The sequence below is a fragment of the Emydura macquarii genome, unplaced genomic scaffold, assembly GCF_026122565.2.
Source record: "Emydura macquarii macquarii isolate MOO-44397 ecotype Brisbane River unplaced genomic scaffold, CSIRO-AGI_Emac_v2 contig_1119, whole genome shotgun sequence".
Classification (NCBI taxonomy): domain Eukaryota; kingdom Metazoa; phylum Chordata; order Testudines; family Chelidae; genus Emydura; species Emydura macquarii.
In genome coordinates, this window is record NW_027131256.1 from 8,301,116 (window position 1) to 8,310,156 (window position 9,041).

Consider the following 9,041-nt stretch of genomic DNA (forward strand, 5'->3'; position numbering starts at 1 on the left):
TTGACTAAATCTTGGGGGAAGTTTTGGGCAGTGGGGCTGCAGTACCACAGAGTGCGTGCAGGGCCCTCCATTAGCGCCGAGGAACTGACCAGAAAGAGACAGAGTGAAATAAACAAATCCCACCTGCCCGGCCAAAACACAAAACTCACCATGGAAGGGGTCGAGGGAATCGCGGGGGGGAAATTGTTCCCTCTCCTGCTCGTTTTATTATATTACAAACACAAACACCGAGATTCCCCTAGAAAGGCACCCAGCCAACAACCCTCCCAAACGCCAACACAAAGATTTGCGGCTCCTACACTTTTAGGAGCTCAAGTAAAGAAAAACCACAACTCACCAGAACTTCTCTTTAAACCCGACTCCCTCCCCCCCTGCTCCCCCAGCTGTTTCACTCACCGGAGATCTCTGCTGGAGCAGGAAGGAGAGACACAAAGATACACAAAATGAGAAGAAGCAACAAAGAGGCTAAAGTCCAGGGGGCTGTGAAGTTCCAGGCCGGATCTGGAACTCAGCAAAAGAGTCTGGGGTTTTTGACTGGGGGGGACTTACTTTCTTTTCGTGCTGGTTGATTTTAGGGATACTTTTAGGGGAGGGAGGGTTTGCAAGGCTCAGGGGGAGAGGAGAAGGAAGCTGTTGCAGCAGGAGGAAGAAATTGGAATCAGAGCAGCCAGACCCTCCACATGGAAGAAGGTTTTTTTGGATGACTGAACTCTCAAACAATTCCCTTCTTTTGCTAGCAGTACTCCTCCTGCTCTCCTCTGGAGCCTCCCATTCCCCCTCCCCCTGGGTAGGACGAGGGGAAAGAGGAGGAGCAAGAGTGAGAGAGGGGGGAAAATAACCCCTAAAAGGAAAGAAACAAACAACAGTCTCCCCAAATACTAGTAATGATCATCAGCTGGATTCTCTCGAGCCCACCTCCCAGAAACCGGGGTGAGCTTAAAGAATCACACACAACAAAGCAGGAGTCCTGGTGCTCCCCCTCCTCCCCCTTCTGTCCCCAACAGAAGCGGAAGCTGAGAAAGTTGGGCTGAAAAGTTTGGCAAAAGAATGAGGGTCCCTCCACCACCACTTGTCTTGTAGACTTGGTATGTGGCAGTCCTTAATGAAAACTCCTGACCCCCTATTCATCAGGGGAGAGGGGGCCAGAGAAGCTGGAGCTGCCGCCACAAAGTGACTTCTGACTTTTTTTTTTTTAAACACACAACACTGGTTCCAGGGACGTTTAGACAGGAAAGTAGCTCTCTCTGGGAACTTACAGCCTTGCTGGTGGAAAATGTGTGTGTGAGAGAGAGAAAACAAACCAGTGGCCCTATTTTAGTTTATTGTTCACTGTTCCATATCGCACATGCAATTGTACTTCATGATGTATACCGTATGATGGCTAGGCTGAAGGGCAGTTGAGGAAAGCTTGTGTCATTACAAAACTAAGACACACACAGCTTTAAAAGATACATGTTTAATTGTCTTCCCCTGTCCCAGCCTTTTGGATTTTGCTCACCTTTGAAGGCTCCACACTTGCAAATACTTAAGCATGTGCACAGCTTGATCTGTGTGTGTAGTCCCAGCTAAATCCACGGGACTGCTTGTGAATAAACCATACGTGTGCTTATGTGTTCACAAGCTTGGGCTTAGAATTTTTAAATTGTAAGCTCTTTGGAGCAGGGACTGTATCGTCCCATGTCTGTGCAGCATATAGCCCAACAGAGCCCCTACTCCCATTGAGGCCACTGGCTGCTACCCTAATGTCTTAAAAGGGGAAGTGCTGGACAACCTTAACTATAGGTGTCTCTGCTTGCACCATTCATAATAATTATAAGGATACAAGGAACACAAATGTTCTCTTCACCATGCACTCAATCAGTCCTTCCTCCCACTGATGTTACAACTTCCATTGACTTGAAAAGTTGCAGGATCCGCCCCTATATGCATCATAGTGAAAGAGGTGTAACTACAAAGTGACTGGTGGTACAAGGCAGTTTACATGGCCTGATCCTAGGAGCTGAGAACCTACAAATCCTATTGATTTCAGTGAGAGTTATGGGTACGTAGCATCTACTGGATCAGCGAGAGCCACGTGGCCTGAACAGAACATGGGACATCACAAGCAAGTGCTGACAAAACCTTGATGCTACATCATTGCTTCATGGATTCTGCATGTGCCAAAAATTTAGCAGAAAAGGCACATTAGGAATGTTTTAAAGAGTTCTAAAAACATTTTATTGGGATTATTTTTCATATCCCTCAACCTGTAAAACCAGACTCCAGTGATTACTGGGACTGGGCCTTGGAGAGAGAGAGAAATTATAACAAAATGAGCTATTAATAAATATTAGCAGAACCTTATGGAAAAATTCAGTAGATTTTAATAGGGATGAAACCTACAGGGTTCTGGAGAAATTACCTTGTCTGTAGAATTAAATAGAGAGAATGGTCCTTTAATTAGGTTTTTTTAAAACCATCCTCAGAGATCTCTAGCAGGGACATAATTCTCTATGTCACTCTCTAGGGTGGTTCAAAGGTTCTAGAGAGAAGTTAACATTTTCTATTAAATTCTATGGGACTATCTCATAAAGCAGGGATAATGCTAGGGGTGGGGCTGCGGGGGCCACAGCCACCCCATAATTTGCCTTAGCCCCCCTGTAGCCACCTCTTCCAGTGCAAAGGTCAAAGGTCACTTCTCTGCTGCTGCTGGTGGCAGCACTGCCTTCAGAGCTGGGATCCTGGCCAGCCGCCACTGCTCTCTGGCCGCCCAGATGTGAAGACAGCTCTGACACCAGCAGCAGCGCAGAATTAAGCCCGGCCCGGGGGCCTGAGAGCAGCCCCTGCCTGTGCCAAGGCAGGAGAATCCAGGGCTCCCCACAGCAGCCCGGATCGACCTGCTCCAGCCCAGGCTCCTGGGCCCCACTCCCCACAGTCGCTGCTCCTTGAGGACTCTACCAGCCCCAAAGCCAGGTCCCCCAAAGCCAGGCAGCTCTTGTGGGCTGCAAGCCGTCAAATGGCAGCAGGGAGCTGATGAGCAGTCGCAGCCCTGAGCAGCGGCAGCAGGAAGAGGAGACGGAGGAGCACCGTGGCCACCTGCACCATGGCACCAGCCAATGCAGCAGCTGCCCCGCACTGCCCGGCTCTGGCTTCCAACCTAGCCAGGGGGTGGGAACTTGGGAGGAAGAGGAGATGAAGCTGGCACTCACCTGAAGAGGAGCAGGGGGCAGGGCTACAGAGAGGGGCAGGGCCTCGTTGAGAGGGATGGCACCCCCCCCCAATTTTCTGTCTAGTCCTCCTCAGCCCCCCCACCGGGAAGAGGTTGGCACCATCTCTGTCCATAAGGGAATATGTAATTGTGACAGGATCCCTGAAGGTACAGCCTGGAACTGTGGGACCTCTGTGCCCCCTTAACGCTCTAGCCTGAGCTGTCTCTCTTTGCCAGTGACAAGCAGCAAACCCCCCCATGTGCTGTCATCACTCAGCCACCAGCATACAGAGACACACCCAACTAAATTGTATGACTGCTCCATAAGCCAGTGTCTCTCAACCAGGGGTACGTGTACCCCTGGGGGTACACAAAGATCTTCCAGGAGGTACATAAACTAATCTAGATATTTGCCTAGTTTTACAACAGGCTACATAAAAAACACTAGTGAAGTCAGTACAAACTAAAATTTCATAGGCAATGACTTGTTTATATTGCTCTATATTTTATACGCTGAAATGTAAGTACAATATTTATATTCCAGTCGATTTATTTTAAAATTATATAGTAAAAATGAAAAAGTAAGCAATTTTTCAGTAATTGTGCTGTGACACTTATGTATTTTTAGGTCTGATCTTGTAAGCAAATAATTTTTAAGTGAGGTGAAACTTGGGGTACACAAGACAAATCAGACTACTGAAAGGGGTATAATAGTCTGCAAGGTTGAGAACCACTGCCCTAAGCCACTCATGAACTATACAGAGGGATACACTAGCCCCCTGCTTTGTGCCCCTGAAAGATACTGTCTTACACTGCTCAAGACCTTCTCTTTTCCAATGCAAACTCATTAATTAGTTCGCCACTGCATCAAAGGATAGTGGACGTGCACCAGCCTTTGTAATCTGAACAGATTCCCCAAGCACATTAGATAAACTCACTGGTAAGGATAAAACATTAAAATAATTTTAACAACTACAGAAAGACAGATTTTAAGTGATTATAAGTGGTAGGCATAAAGGTCAGAAACAGTTAGTTAAGAAAATAAAAAGTAAACACGCATTCTGAATGCTAAACTTTCAGACTAAGCAAGAGTAGAATCAAACAGCTTTTCTCACCCCACTGAATGTTGCAGGTAGGTTACAGATCTTGATACACAGGCTGACTTTCCTTCTCAGCCTGGGACCAAACTCCTCAGTTCAAAGTCTTTGTCTTCCCAGCGTTCTTGTTGTCTTCAGAATAGGTGGGGGAGGACAGAAGTGGTCTCATGATGCCACTGCCCCTTTTTTTATACTCTCAATTCATGTCCCAGGAAAATACTGGCCCTGGCATGTCCTGGTGGGCCTTGCTGATTCACATAGTTGAGCAATCCCCATTGTGTGGTGCTTGCACAACTGTCTCTTACAGAATTGTAAATCTCTTAAAATCATAGAATCATAGAAGATTAGGGTTGGAAGGGACCTCAGGAGGTCATCTAGTCCAGCTCCCTGCTCAGAGCAGGACCAACTCCAACTAAATCAACCCAGCCAGGGCTTTATAAAGCTGGACCTTAAAAACCTCAAAGAATGGAGATTCCATCACCTCCCTAGGTAACCCATTCCAGTGCTTCACCACCCTCCTAGTAAAAACGTTTTTCCTAATATCCAACCTAGACCTCTGCCACTGCAACTTGAGACCATTGCTCCTAGTTCTGTCATCTATTACCACTGAGAACAGCCTAGCTCCACCCTCCCAGGATCCTCCTTTCTGGGAGTTGAAGGCCGCTATCAAATCTTACTCTTCTCTTCTGCAGACTAAACAAGCCTCGTTCCCTCAGCCTCTCCTCATAAGTCATGTGCTCCAGCCCCCTAATCATTTTCATTGCCCTCCACTGGTCTTTCTCCAATTTGTCCTCATTCTTCCTGTAGTGGGGGGCTCAAAACTGGACACAATACTCCAAATGTGGCCTCACCAGTGCCAAAGAGAGGGGAATAATCACTTCCCTCAATCTGCTGGCAAGGCTTCTACTAATGCAGCCCAATATGCCATTAGCCTTCTTGGCAACTGGGGCACACGGTTGACTCATATCTATCTTCTTGTACACTATAACCCCAAGTCCTTTTCTGCAGAACTGTTTCCTAGCCAGTCAGTCCCCAGTCTGTAGCTGTGCATGGGATTCTTCTGTCCTAAGTGCATGACTCTGCACTTGTCTTTGTTGAACCTCATCAGATTTTTTTTGGCCCAATCCTTCAATTTGTCTAGGTCACTCTGTATCCTATCCCTACCCTCCATCCTCTTGTTGTACTCTCTTGTTTACAATTCCCCTGCTGGTTCAGGGCTCATGGTGGTCGCTAAACATAGTTTGGGCATGGGTGATCACCTTTGTTGTTGTCACTGAAGAGTTAGCAGTGGGCGTCTCCCAAACTCACAACATATTTCAAGAACAACCCACATCACAACTATATACCAATGATGAATATGGGGTTTACAGGGTGCTATTTTGAGAAACAGTGTGTCATAGTCATATAACAAAAACATCATGGCACACCCTTTTCTGCAGCTTCCAGATCTTAGGGTGACTTCCTCCCCACTATTCCTGTCTAGAAATTGCACCAGTAAAGAGCTATGCCAAAGGTTTGTATTAAATATATTTTTGTATGTAATGTTAGCACGTTTACCTGCTGTCCTTCAGGGCTCTCATGAAAATTAGATCCCGCTCCCCGGCTGTGATGATGGCTCACTGTGTGACCTTGGGCAAGTCCCTGCCTCTCTCTGTGCCTCGGTTTCCCCTGCTGTAAAATAAGGATAACCCATTAAGACAAATACCCTGTCTGTCTCCCAGGAGTAATTAATTAAAGAGCTTTGAAACATTCTATCTGGCCAGCGTTACCCAGGCAGTGGTTCCTCAAAAGCAAAGATCCCCCTTTCCACCTCAGCACCATTAATGATGCTGGGCACTGGGCAGAGGATTTACCCTCGGATGCACTGAAGTATCCCAAAGCAGAGAGAAGGCAGGTGAAAATGCAGACTAAAAGGAGAATGGAACAAGTGAAATAAGAGTGAGAAAGCAGAGTGACAATGAGAGAAATGAAACCTTGTAAAAGATTCAGGGCAAATAAGAGACGCCCAAGCAGTCACTTCAGGCTGCTGTTCTAGTGTCTGTAATAAGTGCCGTAGCCACAGCTTGCTGCTGTGAAAGAGGTTCCTTACAGAGGCAAAGAAGGATGCTTTGTAAAGAGGGCTGTCAGCTGCCAGGCTTCTTGAGGCAGAGAGCAACAAGCAACTCCCCGCCAGGCCTGCCGGCGGCACAACTTCACCGAGGAGACGATGGGCAAATCCACAGCAAGAGAAAAAAAGACTGCAGAGCCTCAGTGCAGAGAGAAGAGAACCTATGGCCTGGCCAGGGAAGATGGGGGAACAGGAGAATTGCTGGCCATGCCACCAGTTAGCCAGGCCTCTCTCCCTCAGCAGCTCAGCACTGCCAAGCCTCCATTCCCAGGTTCCATCCCTTTTCTTGGAGTTTGGTGGTTACACCTCCAGCCCCTCCCCCGCCTTTTTCTTCTGAGCTTTCCTTCCCCCAGCAGATCTCTCTTCAAGGTTTTTGGAGGAACTTGGCCCCCCACAACTGCAGAACATTTGGGGCAAATCATCAGATTTCCCCTGCCATTTAACAGGCAGAAAACCCTGATGATAGGGAGGCAGCAGACAGGCCTCCCTCACCGAACACTGTCATCCCTGGAAACCAGGAGGAATCTCAATGGCCCTGGCCACGCCCATTGGCACTTCTTCACCCCCACCCCCAGACGGATTGTGATCTTCTCTAGATCCACCATGGTACATTGCCGTTGTCTAATCCTCCCCAACATCCACCCTGCCTGACTGGCCAGGGTAGGGGTACAGCAGACATTTGTCAAAATGTCCCAACTTTGCAAGAAAAACGATGAGTTGTTTCTCTCTCTATCCCAATCTCACAAGTCACCCAGCCAAATACAATAGTCAAAAACCAGCCCCTGAAAACTGAAATTAACACTCGCCTCCCAAACACAGCAGTGTTCAATAACGCACACAGCCAACCACTCAAGAGTAATTAACCATCGGAACAACTCACCTAGTGGCATGATAGATTCCCTGTCACCTGAAGTCTTTAAAGCAAGGCTGGATATCTTTCTGCAATCTATGCCGTAGCACCCCCCAGAAGGCTCATTAGGGGCTTGATATAGGGAATGACTGGGCAAAATTTATGGCCTGCATTATGCAGGAATTCAAACTAAATGATCTGAGGGTGGTCTTAAAAATCTCTGAATATGAAGTTCTTCAACCACCTCACTTAGCAGGTACAGGAAAACAGCTGAGCCACGCAGCATGTCCCAGAGGCCAACACATTTGAGCTCTGTTGGCTGAAAAAACAGCTTGAGTTTCACTTTTGAGTATCCCGCTCTTACAAGAGAGGGATTGTTAGCTTGAGCCCCTCCACAGACCCAGACTGCATCAGGGGAGAGAGGCAGCCTGCTCAGGTACGATGGTCCCAAGCCATTTAGGTCAAAACCAACATCTTAAACGACACCTGGAAATCATCATTCAGCACAGAGCTCGGAGTGTCTGTGCAATGTGCTTTCTAGAGGCAGCATCGCTTAATAATCAGCCAGCCACATTCCACGCTATCTTAAGCATGCAAGCGCTCTTATGCAAAAGCGCATTACCTTTGCGGCACATCAGAACTAAGTTATGCAAGATGGACCCCAGGATTACGCAGCAATATGTCTCCCTGTGTCTTCTCCCCCTCACCGCCCCCCATCCAGGCCAATCCGTACCCCCTCCATGCGTTATTTATATCATTTCATATTCAGTTTCATTGGTATGACTTGGCTTCCAAATGTGTCACGTGCCACTGTGTATGAACTACAATGTATAACTGCACTGTAGAAGTTGTTGGATGGGGAAGCTCAAACTCCTGATACCAGGGGATGGGAAAGGGGCAATTGGAGTTTTTGGCAACCACACGTGTGGGAAGTGGTTTAGGTTTCTGGTAATGAGAAGACAATTGAGGCTTTTAATATTGGGGAAGGAATTCATCTCCACCTTCCCTCCCTCTTTTGGGCAGGGGTAAGTTTAAATATTGGAGGGTGGAGGTCTGAAAACCTCGCTCTTCATCCCAGCAAACCAGCTGCTCCCAGATCCAATAGCTGCCACTACATCCAACCACAACAACAGTGGAAGAGAACATTTCTGCTGTAGTGATTAGCAGCTAATGTTGACATTTACATTGTCACTGAGTTTTGGAGTTAACATCATCACCATTAAGAGGAATCGATCAATTCATGTGGGTGATTTATTTATTTATTTATTTATTTTTGGTGCACTTCTTTATGAGGTATAAAGTCAGCCTGGAAGTTATTTTTCAAAGATTTTTTTTCTGCCAGTTTAGTATATTTAGACATACCTGGAATATTATATCTGGTCTGCACTGAAGGATGTATTAGAGATCGTGGAGAGTATGTGTTGTTGGATCTTACACCTGTATTGGATGGGCAATCTGAATCTTTAATAGAGGCTTTCTTTCTCCAGAAGGTTAACTTGAAATATCTATTTAACAAAAAATAAATTCCCAAAGATATTCTGCTCAAAAATAGGTTCTTATGTTCAGCTCCTAAATCCACATCTAGACACCTAGATAAATGGCCTGGTTTTTTAAAAGTGCTGATCACCAAGCAGTTCTCTCTGAAGACAAATGACTTGCCTGACTGTTAGTGGCAGCATAATTCAAGGCATTTTTAAACTGCTGTAAATTAAACAGGAGTTGAACTGGCCCCGGAGCATTTTTAGGATTGGGAGCAGGAAGGTAGAGAGAGGAAAGAAAGGTGCATTAGATCTACTTTAC

The 9,041-nt window shown here is 46.7% G+C and overlaps 1 protein-coding gene across 2 annotated transcripts in view; it reads right to left on the bottom strand.

The window, feature by feature from the left end:
* The window catches only part of BOC (BOC cell adhesion associated, oncogene regulated), a 70,753-nt gene extending 70,112 nt beyond the window's left edge, over nucleotides 1-641 (bottom strand). Inside the window, exon 1 of one of the 2 annotated variants that reach the window (XM_067546086.1) lies at nucleotides 397-641. The gene's annotated coding sequence lies outside the window, so the exon portion shown is untranslated. Of the gene's footprint in view, nucleotides 1-149; nucleotides 274-396 lie in introns of those variants that run through there. The other variant, XM_067546087.1, reaches the window with a different exon arrangement.
* Nucleotides 642-9,041: the final 8,400 nt, after the last annotated feature.